At 40.5% G+C, this 25,542-nt stretch overlaps 1 protein-coding gene across 4 annotated transcripts in view; it reads left to right on the top strand.

Moving 5' to 3' along the window:
• CYRIB (CYFIP related Rac1 interactor B) overlaps nucleotides 1–25,542 on the top strand; it is an 85,860-nt gene that overhangs the window by 28,056 nt on the left and 32,262 nt on the right. The window contains exons 2-3 of one of the 4 annotated variants that reach the window (XM_042464203.1): nucleotides 10,143–10,219; nucleotides 22,244–22,325. The exons of 1 other annotated variant lie outside the window; for it this stretch is intronic. The gene's annotated coding sequence lies outside the window, so the exon portion shown is untranslated. Of the gene's footprint in view, nucleotides 1–986; nucleotides 1,008–10,142; nucleotides 10,220–22,243; nucleotides 22,326–25,542 lie in introns of those variants that run through there. 2 more of the 4 variants (XM_042464201.1, XM_042464200.1) reach the window with 2 other exon arrangements.

The raw sequence follows: 25,542 nt of genomic DNA, 5'->3' as shown, positions 1-25,542 counted from the left end.
GTTTAGTGAGACATTTAGCCTTCTCTGTCACAGAGCTCTGGAGCCAAAATAAACTACAATTTTCCGGATTCCCTCTCACTGAACCGGGGCAATTAAAGTGGTCTCAAACTGGATTATTTCTGCAGTATTTTTTGGACCTTTGACATGTTTTTTTTTCTGTCTCACTGGAGACTATACAACATTACGTGACATATTTCATACTCGGAAAGGTGTGTGGTAATTTTAATGTTAAAATTGTTTTGTAGCTTGGCAGGTTTTGCTGGACATTACTTCTTGTGGTTGTGTGTAGGGTTTGGCATGGAAATTGCACTGCTGAAGAGCCTGACTTTTCAAATTAAGTTCAAGTTTCTATTCTTGATGGTTGTGCAGATATTTTTTTAACACAGAGACCACCATGGCAAAAAGCTCTACTATTAACGTGTGAATTTTAGCAGACATGAATAGAAACCTTATCTCCACTGCAGTCTTCTGATTATGTTCTGCTACACTAACCTCTCTTAACATGGCATCCTCCAGAGGTCCAAGAATACAGCTTCCATCACTCCTTTCCATTGGCCTTGTGGCTGATGGGAGTAATGTTCCTAAACAACTGGAGGGTACCATGTTGGAGAAGGTTGTCCTACCCAGCCAGTTGAGCCTATTGGATCAGCAAGATCTGGAAGCTCCCATTTCAAATCTCAGTTGCAAATTCAACCTGATTATTATGAGCATTGTTGAGATAATGTATGTGAAGCAGTGAGGAAGCTGCAGTCTTCCAAGTAAGTTTGCATATGATCACAGCTCTGGCTTCTTAATGTAATCTGTTTCCCCTTTCTTAAAAAAAAAGGGGAGAAAATAAACTTGAGGATATGACTCAACCCAGTAGAAGGAAGGAAACACTAACTGAATGCACTCAGAGCTTGACAAACCTATTGCGGTGTGCATTTGTTATGAAGCGTAGTTTGCTGCTAACAGGACCTAATTCTTTCACTTGCCAGCAGTATTTAAGATGATTGCTTACTGCAGCGGTAGGTAACCTTTTCTGTCCCTGCAAGCCACATTGGAAATATGTTATGAACTACTCTTCCATATGACTTAGTTTATTTGTGTATAACTGACCTAACCTTTCATTTTTGTATGTGTAACGATGCTGCATTTGTGGAATATTCTTACTGTGGAATGGTTAGCCTCATTATGAAACATTATAAAAAGCCTGAAAGACCTTTGAATGTAAACTTAGAAATTGTGATAGCTATAATCCAGTCACCTGGGATTGTTGTCTTCCTCTTTATTGTTGATGGGTTAGTATTTCAGTCCTGTTCTTAACTGCGTGTGCAGCAGTGGAGTCTAGATACATCTGTATGTGTCTTTTGAAAATGGCATTTTCAGGATGCTGCCTTTGCCTGCAAAGTCAAAACAAATGTCCCGCAGGAACCATTTCTCACCAGTTTTTGAGTCCTTTGTTCTATGTTTTCAAAAGCAGCTTGATATCTTGACAAGTTCTTAACAGGTGGATCTGCCTCCAAAGAACCTATTATCTAGAGATGCGGTCATATAGAGTGCAGACATAAACAGCCCCAATTGCTGTAGTTTAATGAAGCATGAGAATACACAGAGTATTATGCACTCTTTAAAAATACCAGTATATGTTGTTGCTCAAGGGTAGTATCTCTTATCTACTAAGTAGAACAAAGTGGTTTTGCTACACTAACCTTTCACACTTGAGTGAAGGCTGTGTGTGCAAGAAAGAAGGAAGAGTTGCTAACATTTCAGTTTTCTATTCGTACCTGGTACTTCACTATAGTTTTCCATTTTGCTGCACAATCTGTATTCTGTTGGATAGAATGAAATCATAAGGTTTTGTGCACAAATATAAACATCATCTTCATTCTGATGTTCTTTTTCATTTGGGCCAATGAAAGTTTACTGTACTAATTTTGTAGTTGTGTGCCTTCAAGTCGTTTCCGACTTATGGCAAAGCTAAGGCAAACATATCACTGTGTTTCTTGATAAGATTTGTTCAGAGGGGGATTGTCTTGATCTTCCTGAGAGAGAGTAACCTGCCCAAGGTCACCCAGTAAGTTCCCATGGCTGAACAGGAATTTGAACCCTGATCTCTATAGTACAGTATTTTAAGCATTAAACCGCACTTGCTCTCACACTGTACTAATTACTGATTACACATGGCTTGCAGCTACCAGAAGCCTTCATCAGTCCATACCTGGCCTTTTAACTAATATTGGTCCTTGGAAGCCGAGCTGAGAAGCAATAAATGTGTCACATGTTTTATAATTCAACATTGCTGTGGTGGTGGGAGGGGAGGGGGACAGTGTTTTTTCCCCAGACTCTCTCTTCAAACAATGCCACTACCAACAAAAAAAACTGTTCACATCTCTAGCCTTAGGCTGAGATAACTACACCTTCCACATGACTCCCAACTCCACCACCACCACCAACTGCTCCTGCACCTCTGAACTCAAGTTCCTAAACGTTGTAACTTCCTCTTCCACAGTGAAATGTGGAGAGAAGATACAGATATTTCTTCACCACCCAGCCACCCTCATGCATGGGTTCAGACTTACAACGCTTTTGTGATGTGAACATCTCCTGAAGTAATGTGGTGGTGTTTGCAAAGCATTCACATGCACATTTCTGTGTTGAAGGATTAACATGGGACAGAGGTTGGAAGGGGGGGGAGGGAACAAGGAAAAAACACCAGCTCTCAAGAAAGTATCACCATTCTAGAAGGCTGCCTTTACTATTACTTGTAATGTATTGGTATAACCAAGCTGATCTGTGGTCCAGTGACATATTGACTTAGCTCAAGAACATATTGTCCTACGAATGTCATAGATTAATAAATCAGCTTTGAATTGAAAAGTACAGATTCCTTTGCAGTACCAAGTGATAATGGGTTGGAGGTAGGGTTGCCATAAACTTCTTCCACCACACCGGGACGAGGTGGACGTTCTGCCCCTTCCCGGCCTCCCAGGCTTCTGGGGGTGGGACTTCCTGTCACAAAGGCTGCTGGGGCTTGTAGTTGCCAGTAGGAACTCACTGCGACTACAAGTCCCAGCGGCCTTTAAGGCCAGACATCTCAGCCCGGAAGCTTCTCTGATTGGTTGCGAGGCCAGGAAGGGGTGGGACGTCTGGCCGTGCTTGCTAGGGATGGAGGAGGAGTACCGAAGAAGGAGGAAGACAGTGGGCTGGAAGACAAGGGCGGCAGGCTGGTGGATGGGAGGCCGAAACCCGTGAATGTCCCGCCTAAAATCAGGACATGACAACCCTAGATGGAGGAAGAAATATTAACTTACCATTGTTGCTTTCTGAGAAAATGAAAACCAGAGAAGCAATTGCCAAGAAGAAGAGGTTAGGAAAGTGGGGTGTGGGGGCAGGATTTGCACTTGAAACTAGAAGAAGTCATATATGTTTAACAGTAATTCATTGAGGAGCAAGGGGAGGAGTATGTCATTCAGGAACATATATATCTGTGCTTGCAGAGTCTAAAGTTGTAGTTACTGTTTGAATAGTTTCTCAGTGCCTTTGTAGCTTCCATTCAAAAGTTGGTACAGATGTGTAAAGGGCAAATGCCACACCCTTGGATGCCTCTGCATGTGTGGCCTGGCATGCTTTGTGAGGAGAGTTTGTGAGGCAGAATTACTCAACACCTTCTTTGCCTCAGTCTTCTCAGAAAAGGAAAAGAGCACTCAACTTGAGGATAGTGGAGCAGAGGACAGAATAGGGAAATTTCAGCACAGAATAAGTAAAGAGATAGTACAGGAATATCTGGTTAATCTAAACGAATATAAATCTCCAGGACTAGATGAACTCCATCCAAGGGTATTAAAAGAACTGACAAATGTAGTATCGGAGCCATTGGCAATAATCTTTGAGAACTCCTGGAGAACAGGAGAAGTCCCAGCAGACTGGAGGAGGGCAAACATTGTCCCCATCTTCAAAAAGGGGAAAAAAGAGGATCCCAACAATTATCACTCAATTAGTCTGAAATCAATACTAGGAAAGATTCTAGAGCAGAACATTAAACAGAGAGTCTGTGAACATCTAGAAAGCAATTCCATAACCACAAAGAGTCAACATGGGTTTCAGAGAAAGAAGTCATGCCAGACAAACTTGATCTCTTTCTTTGATAAAATTACCAGCTTGGTAGATGAAGGGAATGTTGTGGATATAGTATATCTTGATTTCAGTAAGGCCTTTGACAGGGTTCTCCATGACATACTTGCAAACAAGCTTGTAAAATGTGGGCTAGACAAGGTAACTGTTACATGGATTTGTAATTGGTTGACTGACCGAAGCCAAAGGGTGCTCAATAATGGCTCCCTTTCATCCTGGAGAGAAGTGACCAGTGGGGTCCCACAGGGTTCTGTCCTGGGCCCAGTGCTATTCAACATCTTTATCAATGACTTGGATGACAGAATTGGGAGCATACTTATCAGATTTGCAGATGACACCAAATTAGGCAGAGTAGCTAATACCCCTGAGGACAGGATCAAAATTCAGAATAACCTTAATAGATTAGAAAGCTGAGCCAAAGCTAACAAAATGAATTTCAGCACAGAGAAATGTAAGGTACTGCACTTAGGGCAGAAAAATGAAATGCACAGATATAGGATGGGTGACACCTGGCTGAATGAAACTATGTGTGAAAGGGATCTAGGAGTCCAGGTAGACCACAAATTGAACATGAATCAACAGTGTGATGCGGCAGCTAACAAGGCCAATGTGATTTTAGGCAGCATCAATAGAAGTATAGTGTCTAGATCAAGGGAAGTAATAGTGCCACTATATTCTGCTCTGGTCAGGCCCCACCTGGAATATTGTGTCCAGTTCTGGGCACCACAATTTAAAAAGGATGTGGAGAAACTGGAGCGTGTCCAAAGGAGGGCGACCAAAATGGTGAAAGGTCTGGAAACTATCTCCTATGAGGAATGACTTAGGGGGCTTGGGTTGTTTAGCCTGGAGAAGAGAAGGTTAAGAGGTGATACGATAGCCAGTGGATGCAAGCTACAGGAAAAGAGATTCCACCTCAACATTAGGAGGAACTTTCTGACAGTAAGGGCAGTTGGACAGTGGAACATACTCCTTCCTTGGAGTGTAGTGGAGTCTCCTTCCTTAGAGGTCTTTAAACAGAGGCTGGATGGCCGTCTGTCAGGGATGATTTGATTTGGATTTCCTGCATGGCATGGGGTTGGACTGGATGGCCCCTGCAGTCTCTTCCAACTTTATGATTCTGTGATTCTGAGAACTGGCTCTTATTAGGAGGCAGGCTTCATGTGTTTTGCCAGGTAGAAATAAGAATGCTCTGTTTTTAGGAAACAGGATGTTTTGAATTACATGCATAACAAATTTCAAATTTCTCTCTGTTGTGAAGATGCTATAAGCAGCTTGATACTTCTACAAGTCGGCTGGTCAGCAAAGGAAGTCCAGATAACTTTATTCTTAAAGTGTGTATGTGCTTGTGTGGTAACTGGAATATTGTAACTTTTTAAATTGGAATCAGTTTTAAGTAGAGGAGAGGTGGAAAATGAAATGGACTGTGAAAAACCTGCAACAAATTATAACCCGAGCATACCTCCTTATGTAATTTTTCTTCCTCTTCTGTTGATATTTAGAGAAGTTTCAGATCTAGACACACATTTAAGCAGCTTACTTACATATTTCCTAATATGACATAATTTACTTTGATCCAGGCTTCTTGGTTTGCTATTTTTGCATGGAATTGGATGGTTAAATTCCACTTGAGAAGCAGTTTTAACACACCTGGAAAATCTTGATGCTGACTCAAGATGGAAGTTACAGGAAAGATGCTTAATGTATGCCAAGAAACAATTGAACTGTTTTGCAGTTTCAAAGTACGGCAAGACTTGCACGTAATGCATTGCAGTGGTTTCAGTTACTTTCCTTGGTACTTCCTGTTATTTTATGAAAGGAGTTGCAGAGTACTGTACTCGTCTTGTGTACAATAGACCTTGTTTCACTGTCCTTTTGAAAATGCTAATTCTCATAGTTCTGCAGAGAGATATACATGGGTCACTTTCAGCTATAATTAATACCCTTCTTGACAACCACCTACCCAAGCTCAGTAAGGAAAAGATGTCCCCTTCTCCCTCTTGTCCTGTGTTTTGGACAGAATTAGATGGGACAGAATTTTCTATTCTCGGCAAGCAGAGGAAGAGCCATCAGCCTCTCTGCCTGACTTCTGGAAGAGCAGGGAAGGTGTGTTCAGATCTCTGTTTGTTTTTAGCTTTGGAGTGTCGTGTTGACTGAATATTTATTTGTGCACTTTGCTTGGAAGATACTCAGTACTGAAGTGTCTGCAGAGTGGGAGATCTCCTGAGTCCTTTGTGTGTTCCATAGCTCTTAGCATAGAAGATTGTGTGTATTTCGTGGGTGTGTATCTCACTTCTCCAAGTTGTTCATAATAGCTTGCCTATGGTTCCTAGGTGGTCTTCACTCCAGGTCGCATACAAGGCCAGTGCTGTGTAGCACTGTTTACCTTCACCCTTGCTGATGCTGGCTTGGATAGCATTTTTGTTTGTCTGTCAATCAAGCATTACTACAGTAGCATAGGATACAAATGGTACTTACTTTGTAATATATGTTTAACATGCTGTATTTGTCACTTTCTGTAACAGAGTAGACTGTCACAGAGGCCATACATTACTACTTCATAAAGTAATGAACCTCTGAGATGTTTTTGAAAACATGAGCTAAATTAGTGGCACATTCTAACTAAATGAATAGTCATTTAATGCTTGTTATCCAAGTATGCTAAATGCAACATCCTTATTTATGAACCAGCAGTATATCTTTCTGCATCAGATGGTTGTGGTGGGTGTGATGGGTGAAGGGGCTAGGTTTAGCATATATTGTGACTGGCCACTATCATGATGAACTGAATTAGATGGTTCTTTGGGCTGGGTTAACATAGATAATGGTTGTGAAGGCTAAGGAAAAATTGAAAAATTGGACAGAAAAATAGAGTGCTCCCCATACACTTTCATACACTTTCATTCCCCCCCCCTAAAAAAAGTTGAAAATTTTGGGAAACCTGGGGGTTGGGGGGGGGGGGGTTCAGAACGTTTACTCGCTCAAACCCCAGGAATTTTGTAATATGAAGAACATTTGTAAAATAGTCTAGCGAATACTAATTCTTGTGCATATTGTCGATACACAGAACACTCAAATTAAGATGAATTTCTTAGTATTTCCAGCTCATGCAGAGTAGATAGTTGAACAAGAAGGCTCAGATTCAAAAGTTAATATTTCAACAACTGATTCTGATTTCAGATTTATGATGGAGGTATTTTCACAGATAGTATTATTTGGACGGAAACAATCTTATATACACAGTTTTAGTTTAATTCAACACTGAAAATATGCAACTCAACAATAGTTTATAATTTTCATGAACATTATGTGGCATATTAACTGTGGACAAAATTTGGCACACTTAATAAATAGATCTTAGGTTTTGGTGCTGAACATTAGCATTACAATGCACCCGCACTGGTCTTAGATCTGTCCTTTTGTGCTGGTTGCGATTACACAGTTGGCAGCCTGGAACTAATTTTTAGAAACAATAGGAACATGAGGCACATTGTGGCAAGTTAGACTTTCTCAAACTTTTTAGCTTTGGGGATGGGAGCTCAAAGCAGTTTTTGAAGTTGTTTTTCTCACCACTACATTATTAATAGCAAATAGAGGTTTTCAGAACAGTAGTAATGGACCATCATTTAATAATAATAATAATAATATTTATTTGTCTCCCGCCTCTCCCTGTATTGGATCGAGGCGGGTAACAACAAAAGAACAATAAAAATGCTACACAGCAAGTCACAGGTAAAAACATAGCAAAAACACCCTAAAACTTCCTCCCACCCTAAAATAACGTTAAAACAACATTTCCCAATAAAATGCTCTCAATAAAATCAATCACGATCACAGTCTGGTGGGAACAGATATGCAACTGGAGAGGTCAGTTAGGGAAGGCCTGCCAGAAGAGATCCGTTTTTATTGCCTTCTTAAAGGCCTCTAAAGATGTTAGTGGCGGATCTCCTCCGTCAGGCCATTCCAGATTTTTGGAGCGGCAACAGAAAACGTCCTCTGGGAAGTCATTACAAGTCTAGTTTTCTTAGACTGCAAGAGATTCTTCCCAGAGGACCTGAGAGTGCGGGAAGGATGGTATGGGAGGAGGCTGACATGAAGAGAAATAGCAAAGCTGTAATAGCCAGTACAGTGATTTGAATGTTGGACTATGGCAAAATGTACCAAGAAAACTCAGTATTAGGTCCCCATAAATATGAAACTATGTACTTGAAGGCACACAACCAGTCAGCCAAGTTGTCTCTGCCTACAAGACAACATAAATGTAGTACTGTATGGGTTGTATCTACTAACCCCCCCCAAAACAAACAAACAAACAAAAAACCAAACAAAGTATATTTCTGTACTTGAAGAGGTTGTGTTCTGATGGCCTTCACTTTCCCCCAGTGAGGTACATATTCAGTGAAATCTTATGAGGTTATCCTAGTTCCCATCTGCCCATTTTAAACAGGAAGTGGTTCTTCTCAGTGGTGGGAAGAGTCAGGCAGAAACTCAGTAGGCTATCATGCAAGTAAACTGTTCTAGAATAAAAGGATCTTCTTCTGTCTCTTTGCTCTTAACTCCTTATTAGGTAGGAGAACACATTGGAAGGGTTGGCAAAAATCTAATAACTGGTTATCTTGACCCCTAATATCATTGTTGAAGGGTTGACTGCCCCAGTGGGCTCTTGGTATAATCTGGAATTCGGTCCAGGACACACACACACACACACACACACAAACCCGGAATACCAAAATCTGTGGCAACTCAAGTCCCATTAAATACAGTGGTGTAGTAAAATGGTGTCCTTTATATAAATTGGCAAAATCAAGATTTGCTTTTTGGAATTTATATTTTTTGAATATTTTCAATCCATGAATGGTTGAATTCAATGATAAAGAATCTTTGGATACAAAGGGCCAACTGCATGAGCTATAATAGTATGATTGCTTTAGTTGTACATTTAGCTAGTTTAAAATTAGCTCCCAGATGTTCTCCCCTCTTTCAGCTTCTTGTGCTGTTTTGGAAAAGGAGTGGCTGGTTGGGAGTGTCTTTGGCTACCTTAGGTTGGTTCTGTGTGAGTAGGAACTCAGAGACTCTCTAGAGTTCACCAGACAAAAGTTACTGTGTCTGGAGCTCATTAAACTAAAATCACTGTTTTTCATTGTTCCTGATTCATCTGATTCTAGCCATTTTCTCCTCCTCCTCCTCTTATTTTGGAAGTGCAACTGGTAAGGTAGTTTTAAGGAACTTCCTTGTCAAAAGGTTTTTCCTTATTTTTACTGGAAGTGTAGGTGTGTATCAGCCTATAAGCAGACTTTCACAAATGGCTAAGCTCTCTGATAAAACTGATATCATCTCATAATGAGGACTATAAAGTTACTGAGCATGTGTGCTTTGACACAGCCAAAACATTGCATGCAGAATCAAAAGGAAAATTGTGTGTGTGTGTGTGTGTATTAAACTTGATATCCCTTTTTTTTAAATAAGCAAAGCTGTGTAGAAGCTCTTACCAAGTCAAGAGTTGTTTTTTAAAGAGGACAAATAACATTTCTTTGATGGTACAGGTTATGCTATTTGGCCTTCCTTATGTTATAGGCATATTAGATTGTGGAAGGAGTAGAAAAATTGGCTTCCCTGAGGAAGTAAATGATAGTTCATTTCACCTGTCACCCTTTGAAGGATATTTTTTCCTCCACATTACCAAACTTAAAAATAATAATGATGATAAGCATGCTTTTCACCATATGTTAGGGAACACTTTCCTCTCACTGTTTTGAAACAAGGTGAAACAGACAAATTGTGGCCAAATACAGAGCATTTGAGGGTACATTCCTTTAGAACTTTTCATATTTTCATTACTACATTTATGAATGTATGCAACCAAGTAAATTAATATATAGTAGTACCTCACATAATATGTTTAAATCATCACTAACCACTGATTATGAGAATGTTACATTCTCTCTCAATCTCTCTCTCTCTCTCTCTCCATTATTAAGTAGATTTAGTCACCTAAAATAGGTTGAACTTGTTTTATTCTTTTATCTATTTAGGTTTCACAGAAAAGCTGCTATACCTGCCTTGTAAGGCGTAAGAGTCTAACAAAGCTTCAGAAGAATTTTGTCACCTGGTAAGTTTTTCTAAAGTGCCCTTGCCTATAAATATATTTTTCACACTCCCTGTGAGAGACCTCTGTTGTAACTGATCAAAGCAACACATTTCAGATTGCTACCTTATTTGTAGATGTTCAGTTTCAGAGGGGGGGCAGACTATTATTATTCTTTGAGAAGCCAAAATCATACTCCTTTCTACACTGAATTTATTTCTATTTTATATTGACTTACTAGCAAGTCTTTCCCCTAAAGAATTCTGGGAATGCACATTGATGAGGGAGATCACTGTCTTCCTCAAAGAATTAGATTTCTCAGGGTTCATTCTTGAGACTAATGTACAGTTGTCCCTCCTGATTTGTGGACATGGAGTCCACAGTCTTGATTATTCACAGATGGCAAGCGGGGAGGGACACAATGACCTGTGTGCGGACACACAACATCATTCAAATCAATGGGGCTTGGATATGTGTGATTTTCCAGATTTGCAGGGTGTGTCCGTGTCCAGAATGGATCCCCCACGAATCAGGAGGGACAACTACTGCTAAGTTTCAGTCTGCAGTATAGGTGTTTCCTTTATTTTAGCTCATAGATATGTGCAATTCTAGTTTAAATGCAAGTGTGCAATTCTTTCTTCTTCAGAGTAATTTTTATATATAGTTGCTTAATAACAGTTAAAATCTAACATGCCATTGTATGTGTGCTTTCCACAGAACATCTTGTGGAACACGTGTCCAGAAATTCAGGGGGGCAGTATTACTTTTAAATGTCGGAAGCTTACAGAATATAATGCAATATGGGGCGATATGTGGACCTCCAAATGATGGGTTGCATTGCCTGTCATCCCTTGCCATTGCACTGGCTAAGGCTGAGGAAAATGATAGCCCAGCAACATCTGAGGTGTTGCCCACTTCTAATATAGTGGAAATATTTTTGTGATAGCTAAAACACACATGCAACACAGGTCCCACCAGCTAGGAATATCTCAAGTTCTTTCTGTATTATTTTAGTTGTCATAAAACCCTATGGGGATTCACTCCTCCTTTAAGTTTCTCAATCTCACCATCTTGATTTAAAATTGTACACATAGTGACATTAGAAATGAAAGATTCAGTTCAGACATAGTACCAATTAGTGATTTAGCTTTATGAGAACAAACCATAGACTAAATCCAGTTGTTAGTCCCAATTAGAATAGAGCTGTTGAATGAATTGGACTTGCTAAATCAACACTTACATCAAACCATAGACTCATAGAGTTGGAAGAGACCACAAGGATCATCCAGTCTAACCCCCTGCCAAGCTGGAAAATAGAATCAAAGTACCGCTGACAGATGGCCATCCAAACCCTGTTTTTAAAAAAGGAGACTTCACGACAACCTGAGGGAGTGTGTTCCACTGTCGAACAGCTCTTACTATCAGGAAGTTCTTTCTAATGTTTAGGTGTAATATTTTTCCCTGTAACTTGAATCCATTACTCCAGGTCGTATTGTGTGGAGCAGCAGAAAACAGGCTTGCTCCATCCTCAATGTGACACCCATTCAATTATTTAAACAAAGCTATCATATCACTTCTTAACCTTCTCTTCTCCAGGCTTAACATACCCAGCTCCCTAAGTCTCTCCTCATAAGGCATGGCTTCCAGGCCCTTCACCATTTTGGTCACTCCTGGACATGTTCCTGCTTGTCAAATTCCATTGAATGTATCTATATACAGGTTGAAACTAGCAATTGGATTTAGACCCCTGTGGGTTGTCTGATATGATGCCAGGGTTCTCAGATTCTGCCCAGTGAACTCAGTCCCCCCCCCATTGTCCTCAAGTCAACGATGACCCTGTAGGATATACAGCTATCACCCCCTATTTTGTCCACTAACTTGAGTCAGGGGAAAGCCAGACTTCATTGGATGTTCTTGAGATTTTAAGAACCAGTGAACTAACTTCCACCCATTGGCTAAAGTCAATATGTCACACCACAGGACCATAGCAAGACTGGTGGACTTGACTAACACAACAGCGGAGATGAACTGGCCACTGGGATGGAAATAGTGGGATCCTTGGGCAGGAGTGACCCCCCTTCTAACCCAAGAAGATTCCCTCTTGGGATTTGTTAGGCAGATAACGAATTTGTTGTTATACAGAGGAAAGGGGGAAACCAAACGTAGTCAGAAACTCATACTACACTTCAAGAAAGCTGATTTCAATAGACTTTCAGACATACCGAGTGAGATCCTATGATCAGAAATGCCTAGAGGGAAGAGAGTTCATGATGCATGAGTGTCTGTTAAAGAGTGAGATATTGAAGGTGCAGTAGCAGAAAATAACAATGAAGAAAAAAAATGGGAGGTGTCTAAAGAACCAAGGTGGATATACAAAGAACTTTCAGAATATTTAACTACTCTAAATTAGTTCAGGTCTCCAGTGCTGTATGAATTGCATCCAAGAGTACTAAAGGAATTTGCAGATGTAATCTCAAAACGACTGTCAATAATCCTTGAACATTCTTGAAAGACAGGAGCAGTCCTAGCAGATTGGAGGAGGAAAAATGTTGTCCCCATGTTAGGACAAAAAAGAGGAGCTGAGTAACTACTATCCAGTCAGCTTAATGTTGATACTATGGAAGGTTCTAGAACTTATAATTAAAGTCAGTCTGTGTATACTTAGAAAAGAATGCTGTGATTATTAAGAGTCAGCAAGAGTTTCTCAAAAGCAAGTAATGTCAGACTAATCATTTCTCTCTCTTTTAATAGTTTCAAATTTGGTAGATTAGGGGGGGGTGCTTTAATAATAATAATAATAATAATAATAATAAAATGTTTATTTATATACCGCCCTATCAAATACCAGGGCGGTGTACAACATCAATACAATACATAATACATAATTAATACAGATTAAAAACACAATTCTGCCAGCGGCCACACTGGCAGGGGGAGGATCAAAGCATAGTCGGGGTAGGTGTTAGGAGAATGCCTGCTCAAATAGTAGGGTCTTCAATCCTTTCCTGAATTGGGCTAAGGAGGCGACAGCACGGAGCTCGACTGGTAGCGAGTTCCAGAGGTTAGGGGCCAAGATGGTAAAGGCCTTCTTTGATGTAGATATTAACCTTGCCTCTGGCACGCTTAAACGCAGCTGTCCAGATGATCTGAGTGTGCGGGGCGGAATATATGGGGAGAGGCGGTCCTCTAGATACCCTGGGCCCAAGCCATTTAGGGCTTTATAGGTAATAACCAACACCTTGTATTGCGCCCGGAAGCGAATAGGCAGCCAATGGAGATCTTTGAGCACCGGTGTTATGTGACTGGCCCTGGACGTGCCAGTGACCAGTCGTGCTGCCATGTTCTGCACTAATTGTAGCTTCCGGGAATGGTACAAGGGTTGCCCCATGTAGAGCGCGTTGCAGAAATCCAAACGAAAGGTTACCAGAGCATGTACAACCGTTTCAAGGTTCCTCCGGTCCAGGTAGGGACGCAGTTGGCGTATCCGCCGAAGCTGATAACAAGCACTCCTGACTGTCGCGTCCACCTGAGATGTAAGATGGAGCGACGAGTCAAGGAGCACCCCCAAACTACGTACAGAGTCCTTCACGGGGAGCGTGACCCCGTTCAGAACAGGTGGAACCACCGCCATCCCTGGGCCAGGGGAACCTATCACTAGTACTTCCGTTTTCTCTGGATTCAGGCTGAGTCTGTTTTCCCTCATCCAATCCATTACCGACTCCAGGCAGACCACGAGAGGAGAGATGCCAACCCCGGTCACTGCATCAGTCGGGGACATAGAGAAGACTATTTGGGTGTCATCAGCGTACTGATAACACCGCGCCCCATGTCTCCGGATGATCTCTCCCAGCGGTTTCATGTAAATGTTGAAGAGCATGGGAGACAGAATGGCCCCTTGAGGGACCCCAGATGTTAGGGGCCTCTCATCGGAGCACACGTCTCCCAGCTGCACCATCTGGGACCTCCCAGAGAGGTAGGATCGGAACCACTGGAGCGCAGTGCCCCCGATTCCCACCTCTGCCAGGCGCCCCAGAAGGATACCATGGTCTATGGTATCGAAAGCCGCTGAGATGTCCAAGAGCACTAACAGGGACACGCTTCCCCTGTCAATGCCCAGACGGAGATCATCGACCAAGGCGACCATGGCCGTAGTACGGTATATATTAATTTCACTAAGGGTTTTGATGAGATCTCCCATGATATTCTTGCACGCAAACTCGTGAACTGTGGGCTAGCTGCTGGACAATGCTTCTATTAAGTGAAGTTGTAATTGGTGGCTGATCAGATCCAGAGAGTGCTCACCAATTATTATTCTTCATGCTGCAGAGAAATGACTAGTGGGGTGCTTCAGGGTTCTGCCGTAGGCCCAATGTTGTTCCACATCTTTATAAAAGACTTAGATCAGTGATGTCCAAACTCTGGCCCTCCAGGTGTTTTGGAACATCAGCTCCCAGAAGCCTCAGCCACCTTGGCCAGTGGTCTGAGATGTTGGGAGCTGAAGTCCAAAACACCTGGAAGGCCAGAATTTGGACATCACTGACTTAGATGATGGGATAAGAAACATGCTTATCAGACTTGCAGATGATACCAAAAATGGTAGGTGGTGGTGGTTGCAAATACCCTAGAGAGCAGGATCAGAAGTCAAAATATGATTGATAGATTGGAGAGCTGGGCCAAAACTAACAAAAGGAGTTTCAACAGGAAAATTGTCACATCTAGACAATGAATTAATAAATAAATAGGCAAGCAAACAAATATAAAATGAGTGGCACCTGGCTTGAAAGCAGCACATGTGAAAAAGCTCTGGAGTGTCTTAGTAGACCAGAGGCTAAACATGCGTCAACAGTGATATTGCTGCCAAAAAAAGCCATTATAATTATAGTGTGCATCATCAGGAATGTAGTGTCAGGATGAAGGGAAGTAGTAATGCCACTCTGTGCTGCTTTGATTAGACCTTACCTGGAATACTGTTTCCAGATCTGAGTACCACCATTCAAGAAATATATTGAAAAGCTGGAATGTGTCCAGAGAAGGACAAATAGGATGATCAGAGGTCTGGAAACCAAGCATTACAAGAAACAACTTAGGGAACTGACTCCATTTAGCTTGGAGAAGAGAAAACATAGAGGTGACATGGTAGCTAGCATCTTTAAGTGTCTGAAGGGATATCAAGTAAAACTTATTTACTATAAAAACTCTGACAATGGAATAAATTGCCTCAGAAGGTAGTGAACTCTCCTTCTTTGAGGGTCTTTAAATAAATGGATGTGTTTCAAGAGTGCCTTAGTTATGTATTCCTACATGGCAGGGGTTTGAACTAGATGGCTTTTGAGGTCCCATCCAACTAATATTTTATTATTATTATTATTATTATTATTATTATTATTATTAATGGTATTTATACCCCGCCTTTCATCACTAAAGACTCTCAGAATAGCTTACAATTATTATTTTTAATTAGATGGTTCCCTGCCCTCAGGCTTACAATCTAAAAAGACACGACACAAAAGGAGAAAGGAATGGTGGTGGGGAAGGGATCAGGTCAAGCAGTTCTTCTCTTTATTTTATTTATTTTATTTTTATTTTAACTTTCTGTGATTTTATCCAGCATGAAAGCAGAAAGATAGTGAATATAAAAAGCATGGGCAGAAGGTAAAGCAGTACTGGATGACTACATTATATTACACTAATGGTTCAAGAGGCCAAGGACTTTGAAACTTCCACAGGGGTGTAGATGAATCTTCGCAAGGCTATCTCCTGGTGACAATTTTTTTTTTCCACATTGGAAATACATAGTCAACAAGATGGAGCCTTGGGGAACTGAGTAGCAGAAGGGACTGAGCATCAGTCCTCCAGCACTACCACCTGGACCCAACTCTGGGGTGGGGCAGAAATCTTCTTGCCTCCTTGTTTAAGAATGATACCATTTTTACTGCCTATCCTCAGTATACATGCATATATGAAACATCACAGATCCTTGACTGACACAGCAATACTAGGATCATTTATTTATTTATGTATTTGATTTATTTTACCACAAATATTTACAAAAAGAAGAAATTGGTTAATACATCAGAATCTAGAATTAATACTAGAATAAAAATAGGATTTGGAATGGAGAACAATGAAGTATTACTCTGGACTCTACTGGACTCTGGTTAACACAAGGAAAATGACACAACATGAAGAGAAGCCAGCTAAGGCCTGAAACAGATGGGGCAATTAAAGTGGCTTCCAGCTGATTTGGAGGAGTGGCATTTAGATGATGCATGCCCCCAAAGTGTCCGGAGGCTGTGGCAAGCCAATAAGAGCTGGCCATTCCAGGAGAGGATGTAATCTACTACTGGTAGCTCTGGGACTGTGGTGGCAGCCCGCTTTGAGAGTTTGCCATGTGGTCACCACAGTCCTGGGCTGGTTGTGGGCTGGAACAACCAGAGGCTGCTGCTTGCTGCCTGTCTGCTTCACTCCTAGGTGTGGTACATACTTTGTTCAGAATCCCTCAGAGCCTAGCACAGCGCCCCCCCCCCCCATCGCTTAATTTGACACAACAGAAAGGATCAACTGCAGAGCCTATAGCCAGTGGTCCTTAGTGTTGCCTACTCCCACCAGAAGGCATGGGTTCTTTGAATTCAGAGTGACATTTGAGATATCTGCAACCTCAGTGCTATAGCTAAATGCCCAATACTGAAATCCTTAGCTAAGTTAAGTCCTGTATCTAGGTTTTCTTTTCAGGTGGACACAAGAAATCTCTATTTGTCATTTTTCTAAGCAGAAAAGCTGTAGGAACAAGAAAAATGGCTTAAAAATTAGTTGCAAACTCAGTTAAGACAGTGGCCAAACCTTGGTTATTTATATAATGAGACATTCCACTTCTGTGTCTTTATGTGCCTTCAAGTTGCCTGTCAACCATAGTTTAAATATTACATAGGGCCTTGGTGGGAAGGAATCTGAATCTACTTGAGAGAATAGATTTATATGCTGGGTGAACACTCTTGTAGAATCACCCATCCTTATATACTCAGATTGGTTGTGTTTTGGGAGAGACTTAATGCTTTTTATTCTCTACAGCTGCAAATATTAAAAGCTTCATTAGATAAATATGGAGATTCTATCACAGTGGTTCTCAACCTCAGGTCCTCCAGATGCTTTTGACTTCATCTCCCAGATTCCCTCATTGGCCATACTGGCAAAGGCTTCTGGGTGCTGTAGTCCAAAACAGTGGGAGGATCAAAGGTTGAGAACCTTTGTTCTATCAATTACTTGAGTCACCAAGGCTGCCTCCGCAGTGCAGAAATAGTCCAGTTTGACACCACCTTAACCGCTATGGCTCATTGCTATGGAATTCTGGGAATTGTTTTTGAGACATTTAGCCTTCTTTGTCAGATAGTCCTGGCACTACAACAAACTGCCACTCCCAGAATTCTGTAGCATTGAGCCATGGCAGTTAAAGTAGTGTCAAACTAGGTATTTCTGCAGTGCACATGCAGCCCTATGTACAATTTATTGTTAGTTTCAGGAAACTTCCTCTATAAAAAGTCCTTATACTTTAGCCTGTCTATAAATATCTTCTATTCAGGAGAAAACACACATAATCTTAATTGAAATCTAGCTGAAAATTTTTTAACTTTTCGTTTTCACATTTTTAGATAGAGACAAAATTAGGGTAGTGCAGGGTGTCAGTGAGGAATCTCATTTTGTTATTTCTGTGTATCTGTTACTTGCAGAATTTCATTAGGGGAACAAAGACATTTCCTATGAGCCACTGCTTTGCACAGCCTTGCTTCAGTTGTGGGAGGCTAACTTGGTGTATTAGGCTCTCAATACTTTTAATTCAGGTCCTATTTTATTCATTATTTAAACGTAAACCCTGACATTCCTCAACTAGGTACTCAGCTATTTCTAACAAACATCCCAGTGTCATATGGGTCATTTTACAAATGGTGTGGATGCAAATGTGATCCACAACCATGGTTAATATGTGGTGAGACTTAACACTAATGAGACCTCCCTGTATGATTGTACTTTTGTGCATTAACAACTGGGATCTGTTCAAAAATAGCATGTTCAAAACCTAAATTTGTCATATTTTAGATTGTAAGCCTGAGGGCAGGGAACCATCGAATTAAAAATAATAATTGTAAGCCGCTCTGATAGCCATTAGGGCTGAAGGGCGGGGTATAAATAGAATAAATAAATAAAATAAATAAATATTTTACAGTTTCACATATGCTAAAGTAGTTGCAATTTTTGCTTTACTGTCTATCTAGTTTATACTTTACTTTTTGTACTATTACAAAGGTGTCTTAAGTGGTAGCATGGCAGATGCAGATTTGACTTATTTATAAGCTCATTTTGGAATCTTCATCATATGTGTTGTTTAGCAAGACTATACAACCAGCCCTTTCTACATGGATCTTGGAATTCTGGTCCTTTGTTGACAATGTTTGAAAGGCATTTATATGGTCCTAGATTGCTGCATATGAATCAATTAATTTATTGCCACAGTAGTTCAGGGGGAAAAAATTGAGCCATTGTTGAGCGTGATTGAAAGCATTATTGCATCTGGGTTAGTTTATTACAATGATCTCTGTATGTGATTGCTTTGAAATGTTTGGAGGAAATTCCAGCCACTTCAGAATTCAGCTGCTGGAGTACTGAGACTCGTGATTTGATCATATAATTGTATTATTGTATTATCTGCACTGATTTTCAGTGTGTTTCAATAGAAAGTTCTGTATTTGACCTTTAAAAGCCATGAAACTATGACTGGGATATCCTAAAGACCACTTCTTCTAATGTGCTTCTTTATTTAAGACTTCACCTCATGCTCTTTGTTCCATGTTCCTTTGTTGTTAAAGGTTTGTTGCATGGACATGAAAGGTCTAAGGGCCCTTAAGGTGATAGCACCTTGGAATTCTGTTCATGGAGTACCTTTAAACATACAGTTAAGATGTTGCTCTCCTCAAAGTTGTTAGAAAGTACAGTGGGCCCTCTCCCTACGCAGGGGATCTGTTCCGGATCCCCCCACATAAGGTAAAATCTGCCTATGCTTGAGCCCCATAGGAATTAATGGGGCACGTGCATGTGGTGGCATGGTGTGCGCGTGCCATTGTTGTTCTCCCTGTGCGGCTTCTGCATAAGCTGGAAGCTGCATAAAATGCGTCCGCGCATGGTGTGTGCATGGTGCGGGCGCACTATTCCTCTTCCTCCAGTGTGTATTTAATTGCTGGTGGCTTTGTGAAATTATTCTGCTTACTGTCTTCTTAAAAAATATTTTTAATCTATTTGGTTTTATTAATTATGATTATTAGTCTTTGAATAGAACAGCAAGGCACAGATATTTTAAATCAGTATTGTTGGGACTTTTATCCATTGATGGCCATGGACTCGTGGAAAGAGTTTATAAAGGTCATTATGCCACTGATAGTAAAAACAAAGAATGAGTGGAAGCATAGTACTTTCTTTATACCATGCCATACCATCCCAACCTTTTGCATGTATGTTGAGGCCTTCAGCCAAGTAACATGGCAAGCTGAAATAAGTTAGTCTGAGGACTGTACTGTACATTCCTCATCCCAGTTCTAAGTAGCTAAAATAATTGGTAGATTTCTTGCTTGTTTTTTAGAAATATCATATAAGTTTGTATTTTGTTACTTTGAAATTATCAACATCTGGGGCACATAGATCTGTTGTTTGCTTGACTGCTGAGTACTGCTTTAGTAATAGAATGTAGTCACTGTGTACATTAATAGTTGTTTATATTTCCAACTGCTAAAGAATCATATTACCTAAGCAACAGTCTTCATGCTTGGCTGTATTTAGAAGTTGATATAAGGCAGCTTTGTAAGGTGTTTCTGTACTGCCTTTCAGCTGAAGAAACTAGATAAGAAAATATTTTTCATGTCTTTTCCTCTCTTTAGGTGGGTTTCACCTGTGCACTAACCATACCCTAATAAATTCTCAATAGTTAGAATAGCGCAGTTGTTTTCTGTAGGATTACAGTATTTTCTGGCGTATAAGACTACTTTTTAACCCAGGAAAATCTTCTCAAAAGTTGGGGGTTGTCATATACGCCGGGGGTCGTCTTATAGGGCGGGTGCTGAAACTTCCGAGCTGGACTGGAGAATCTGCGGTCGCCACATAGGGCGAGCTCAAAAACAGCTGCGGCCACATCCCCACCATATGTGGCAACCATATGGAAACAGAGAGGGTGGCGCTGTACAAGTACGGTGGAAGAAAATCCACTCACCAGGATTTGTGGAAAGAAGTGACAACGCAGTCCCAATGACAAGGTGAGGGGGCGCCTCACTGGGAAGATGTAAGTGAAGGGCGGAGCAAACTGCAGGCGTCCAGGATGCCCAGGGTATGGAAAAAAGAGCCATGTTTGTGCTACCACTCTGATAGTTTTGAAGACAGGGAGGGCTGGGCAGACAGGGAGAGCTGATCAATCCAAGCAGGCTTTGTATGCAACAAGTTTTCCTGCTAAGTACCTGCCTGTCATAAGCATTTGAATTATATTGAAATCAAATCTGATGTTTTTTAAATTTTTATTTGGTGTGCATTGGAAGAGGGGTAGTCTTATACAGCTAGTATATCCCAAACTCTATATTTTAACTGGAAAAGTTGGGGGTCGTCTTATATGCCCAGTCATCTTATGCGCCGGAAAATATGGTATATCTTTTTAACGGGAAGCAGTGGTTGTCTGAGCCAGTGTGGTATAGTGGTTTGAGTGTTAGACTATGACTCTGGAGACCAGAGTTTGAATCTCTGCTCTGTTTGGCCATAGAACCCAACTGAGTGACTTTGGGCAAATCGCATTCTCCGCTTCAGAGGAAGGCAAAAGCAAACCTATTCTGAACAAAACAAGCAAACCTGCTCTGAACAAATCTTGCCAAGAAAAAACCATGCCTTAGGGTTGCCATAAGTTGGAAATGACTTGAAGGCACATGAGAACAAGAAAGTGGTTGTTCCCAAAGATAGCTTTTGTCGATAATCTTATACAGTCAGCCCTCTGCATCCACAGATTCAACCCAGAAACTCTGCCCACAAAATGTGAGGAATAGAAGAACTAGCTTTTGAAAAAAGGGTCCCCCCGAAACGGTATTGAGCAAGATAAATAAAGCCTTTTTATATCAGCATGGTTCATCAACATTTGTTTAACAACAGCGAAGCACATCTCTCCTTCCCCAGTGGGACATGATGCATCCATGGATTTTGGTATCTGCAGGGGGTCCTGGAACCAAACCCCAGAGGACACCAAGGGTCCACTGTACCTTTTTAGCCAGCATTGCTTACTTCTGAATAGATCCTACACTATTTATCATATTCTTGATAAAGCGCCAATCTAAATACAGGATCCAGATATATATCTGGGATACACATGGTGCTGCGATATATCTGAAGCTAGATGGGTTGTGAGTCCAGATTATAACTTAATCAGCAACCACTGAGAGCCTCAAGAATAAATTGCAACTGTATTATCTTTTAAAGCTATCAAAACGCTATTGTGATCCATCAGAAACCTTTCATCGTGTCCACAAGATTCCGCCTTGTACTTTTCCTGAACTACTTTTGCTGCTGTAAATATTTCAAACAAAACACAACCCAGTTCTATTCACTGTGAAGAAAACAGTCACTAAAATGCATTGTCACATCTGCTATCTTTATAGAGAGAACTGTCAACACATAATGTTTTCTCTCTAGCTCTGTACTTTTTGATAATGCATTACTGGCAGGTGACATACTTAATATTTGCCACTAGATGTCAGCAGTAGAAAACATAATAGATGATGATGTGGTAGGAATTGCCAAATTGTCTCCAAAGAATATTTTATTAATTTTTGACATTCATAAAAAATGCATAATTGTGGTGAATATATTGCTTCTGATCTTAAACACGTGTCCTAAAATCAGTTTCTGTGTTGTCTTTTGTCATATAGTCCTAGGAAATAAAATAGCAACTATCATTTAGTCTCATATCTATATCGTTTCTAAATATTTTTGGTTTTCAGGATTTCTTTTCTTTTCTTTTCCCCCCCTTTTTTTAAGGGTATAAAATCAGGCATGAGGGTTGTAATCACACCTTCACTGTGGCATTGAATCTGAAAGAGTAAACCATAAAGGCCCTGATGTAAGTTTTTCCTGATCTGTATACAGTACTCTCTCTGGATAGCCTTAGGTAAGATACTGTTCTCTTACTGGACTGTCAAAAGAATGACAGAGAGCATTTGTGAAATGCAACATAAAAACAGTAGGTGGCCAGCCTGCACTTTAAGTACTGCAAATGGTAAGAGCAGGAAAGTATCAACTGAACAGAGAACAGCAGGACTAGAGGAAAGCATTTGCTGAATTCCAGAGTGGGTCCTTAACCACTTCTCCCTGGAGTAATATGCAGTTGGATATGGGTCAACCTTGGAATGCGTCCTCCTGCCCCATTTCCCAACAAGATGGTCTGAGTGCTGATGACTCATGTTATTTTTCTTCTTTCACAAATGCTAATCTGGCCCTCAGCAGCATGAATGGCAGGGACAGCTATGTCCCCTCCCCTACATTTTTCCTGACATCATCACCGTCCTGTTATTAACCCCCATGGAAACTGCAGCCCCTGTTTCAGCATGCATAGATGGAGACACATGTTTTAGCTGTTTGAGGAGAGTAGTATTTGTACTAAAAAGAAAAAGAAGGTATATCAGTCCTTGGAGTTCCTTGAAAGTCAAAAGCATTTCAAAAAAAATGTTTTAAAAACGTTTCAAAAGATGGTAAATGCGTGCAGATTATTTACAGTTTGGAGCACTTTGTACTTGTTTACTAACTCTTAAAGCACTTTGTTTGTAGTAATGTTTTTTACACGCAAGGCTATTTGATGCAAATGTATAAGTAGAGGCAAGGAAAGCAAACTAAATGGGTGCCAGATCTTTTCCACTGTTACATAATGGCTAGGTTATTCAATATCTCTCTTTTTATCTGTGCTGGTCTATAACCATAATAAAGATGAACTGAACTAATGGTTAGGTTGTGTGGCTATTCCAGGTGGTAGTTCTGGGAAGGAGGAAGCAAATGGCAGTGGATCCCAGTGAGGCTGAAGGAAGATGCCTCATTGTCATGAATCTCCTTTCCATGAGGCCAGATGGAAGGATGGCAAGTGATGCCAACATGCTGGTCAACCTCTGTAAGAATGAGCTGTTGCCTAGCCTTGGCCCAATAGCAGCAAAGCCACAGTAGAATAAAAACATTTTATTAACTATATTTCTTCTTCTCCTCTCCATCCCCAAGCAACTGAAGGCCTTCTGCAGCAAAATTAAAAATCACCTCCACCTCCAGAGTTTTAAAAGGCATCATACTGTTAATTAATTAATTAATGCCCTGACATGTGGCTCGGGGCAGCTTATGTTAGAAAAGCAACACAACTCTAATGTGCTTTGGTACTTAAGCCAGAAAGCCTCCTGTTAAATATTATAGAAGAAGAAATAGAAAGGAAACATTTAAAAATATCCTGTACATGATGACTGCTGCTAGAATAGAATATCCAAAGAATAATTTTTAAAAAATGGAAGCAAAAAGAAACTCCAACATCAGAATGGCTAAGAAAATGCCTCAAAATGATAGATCTTAATAGACTAACAATGTTAATAAAAGGGAAATGGAAAGAAGGATGGGATAAAGACTGGACATTCCTGAATTTTTTTTGCAAAAATCTAATTTAAATAACAAATTGAGATTACCCCACAATATGGACTGACCGCCGCTATTACTACCTGTCATATATTTACTTCCATACAATCTACTTCCACTCTGCTTAATTTAAAAAGAATTTTATAATCCAACTGTAAGATAATAAGCTCAAAGGTGTTCTCCACCAAAACAAAACAAACTCACTACGAGAAGAAAAGATGCAACAAACTACTAACTCAACAAAATTTATAATAATAAATCACGTACAGTGGATAAATGAATTAGAAGGTATAGACATCACAAATAAAGATATTTCAAAACAAATTTGGATTCACAAAAATAAGCAAAATAAAAGGTAAAGAAGGAGAAAAAACCAAAATAAGAATATAAACTAAGGCTCAAAAGAAAACCAGACAAGAAAAAATCATCCAAAAAAAAGTGGGGGGCGGAGGAAGGTACTACAGTATCTCAATGTTGAAATATAGGTGAGGCAAGAATATTATTTTTTCTCTTTTTTCTTTTTTTTATAAATAATAGAGTGCACAATATGATGTTTTACCTAGAAAGAGTTCAGAAGGTGTTCTTTGTAACAATGTATTATGTCAGAAAAAATATATCATGTAAATAACACTACAAAGGTAAAATTGAAAATGTACTACTGCACAACAATAAATAAAGCTCACTTGTTAAAAAAAACTACATGAACTGTTATGGTGACAGGGTCAGAATATTGGACTGGAACCAGCTGTCTGTGTGTCTGGTCTGACATCTCCATCCAGCGGTGAAGCTGAATAGATGATCTTAGAGCAGTTAGTTCCCTGGCTATCTGTACTTCATTTTAAAAAGCTGTATGCTTTAATATATAAAGAAAATGTATCTCAGCCTGGTTGGTTGTTGTGTTTAGGATGTAATCTGTTGCTAATTGCTTTGTTGCTGTGTGCCTTCAAGTTGTTTCTTATTTATGGTGATCCTAAGACTCCGTATGGGGTATGGGGTTTTCTTGGTAAGCTTTTTTTAACAGAGGATTTGCCATTGCCTTCCTGTGAGTGATAACTTCCTCTGAGAGAGAAAGAGAGAGAGAGAGTGATTTGCCCAAGCCCACCCATTGGGTTTCCATGGCCAAGTGGAAATTTGAACCTTGGTCTCCAGAAGTCCTAATCCAACACTCAAACCACTATGCCATAGTGGCTCACTAAGGGTGTTACATTTTATTAAAATTAGTCTTCCTAGCATACAGCTCCCAATTGCAGCATATGTGGCAATAACAGCTTGATGGTTAAAGAAAGAATGGGCTCAAACAGACAGACCAAAATAAAGCTGCTTCGGGTCCGTTTGGAGGTGTGCTCTTTAAATGATACATGCATCCAGGGATGTAGCCGGGGGAGGGGGTTTCTGGGGGTCCGGACCCCCCCCCTTCCATTAGAAAAATGAATGGTGTGTGCTGCTGCGCCGCCGCACTCAAGCCCCATTATAATGGTGGCACTTAGTCTGGACCCCCCCCCCTTCCTAAAATCCTAGCTACGTCCCTGATGCATCCTAGGAGGTTGGAAGCCACACCAAAGCCACGTTCCAGCCGTAAGGACTAGAGTGCAGCTTTGGTGCAACTTCTGGCTTCTTAAGATGCATGTCTCATTTAAAGAGCGTACCTCCAAAGAGACCCGAAGCAGCTTTATTTT

This window comes from Sceloporus undulatus, chromosome 4, assembly GCF_019175285.1.
Source record: "Sceloporus undulatus isolate JIND9_A2432 ecotype Alabama chromosome 4, SceUnd_v1.1, whole genome shotgun sequence".
In the NCBI taxonomy this organism is placed as follows: domain Eukaryota; kingdom Metazoa; phylum Chordata; class Lepidosauria; order Squamata; family Phrynosomatidae; genus Sceloporus; species Sceloporus undulatus.
Note: the sequence above shows the minus strand (reverse complement) of the source record. Positions and strands in the feature narration are given on the sequence as shown.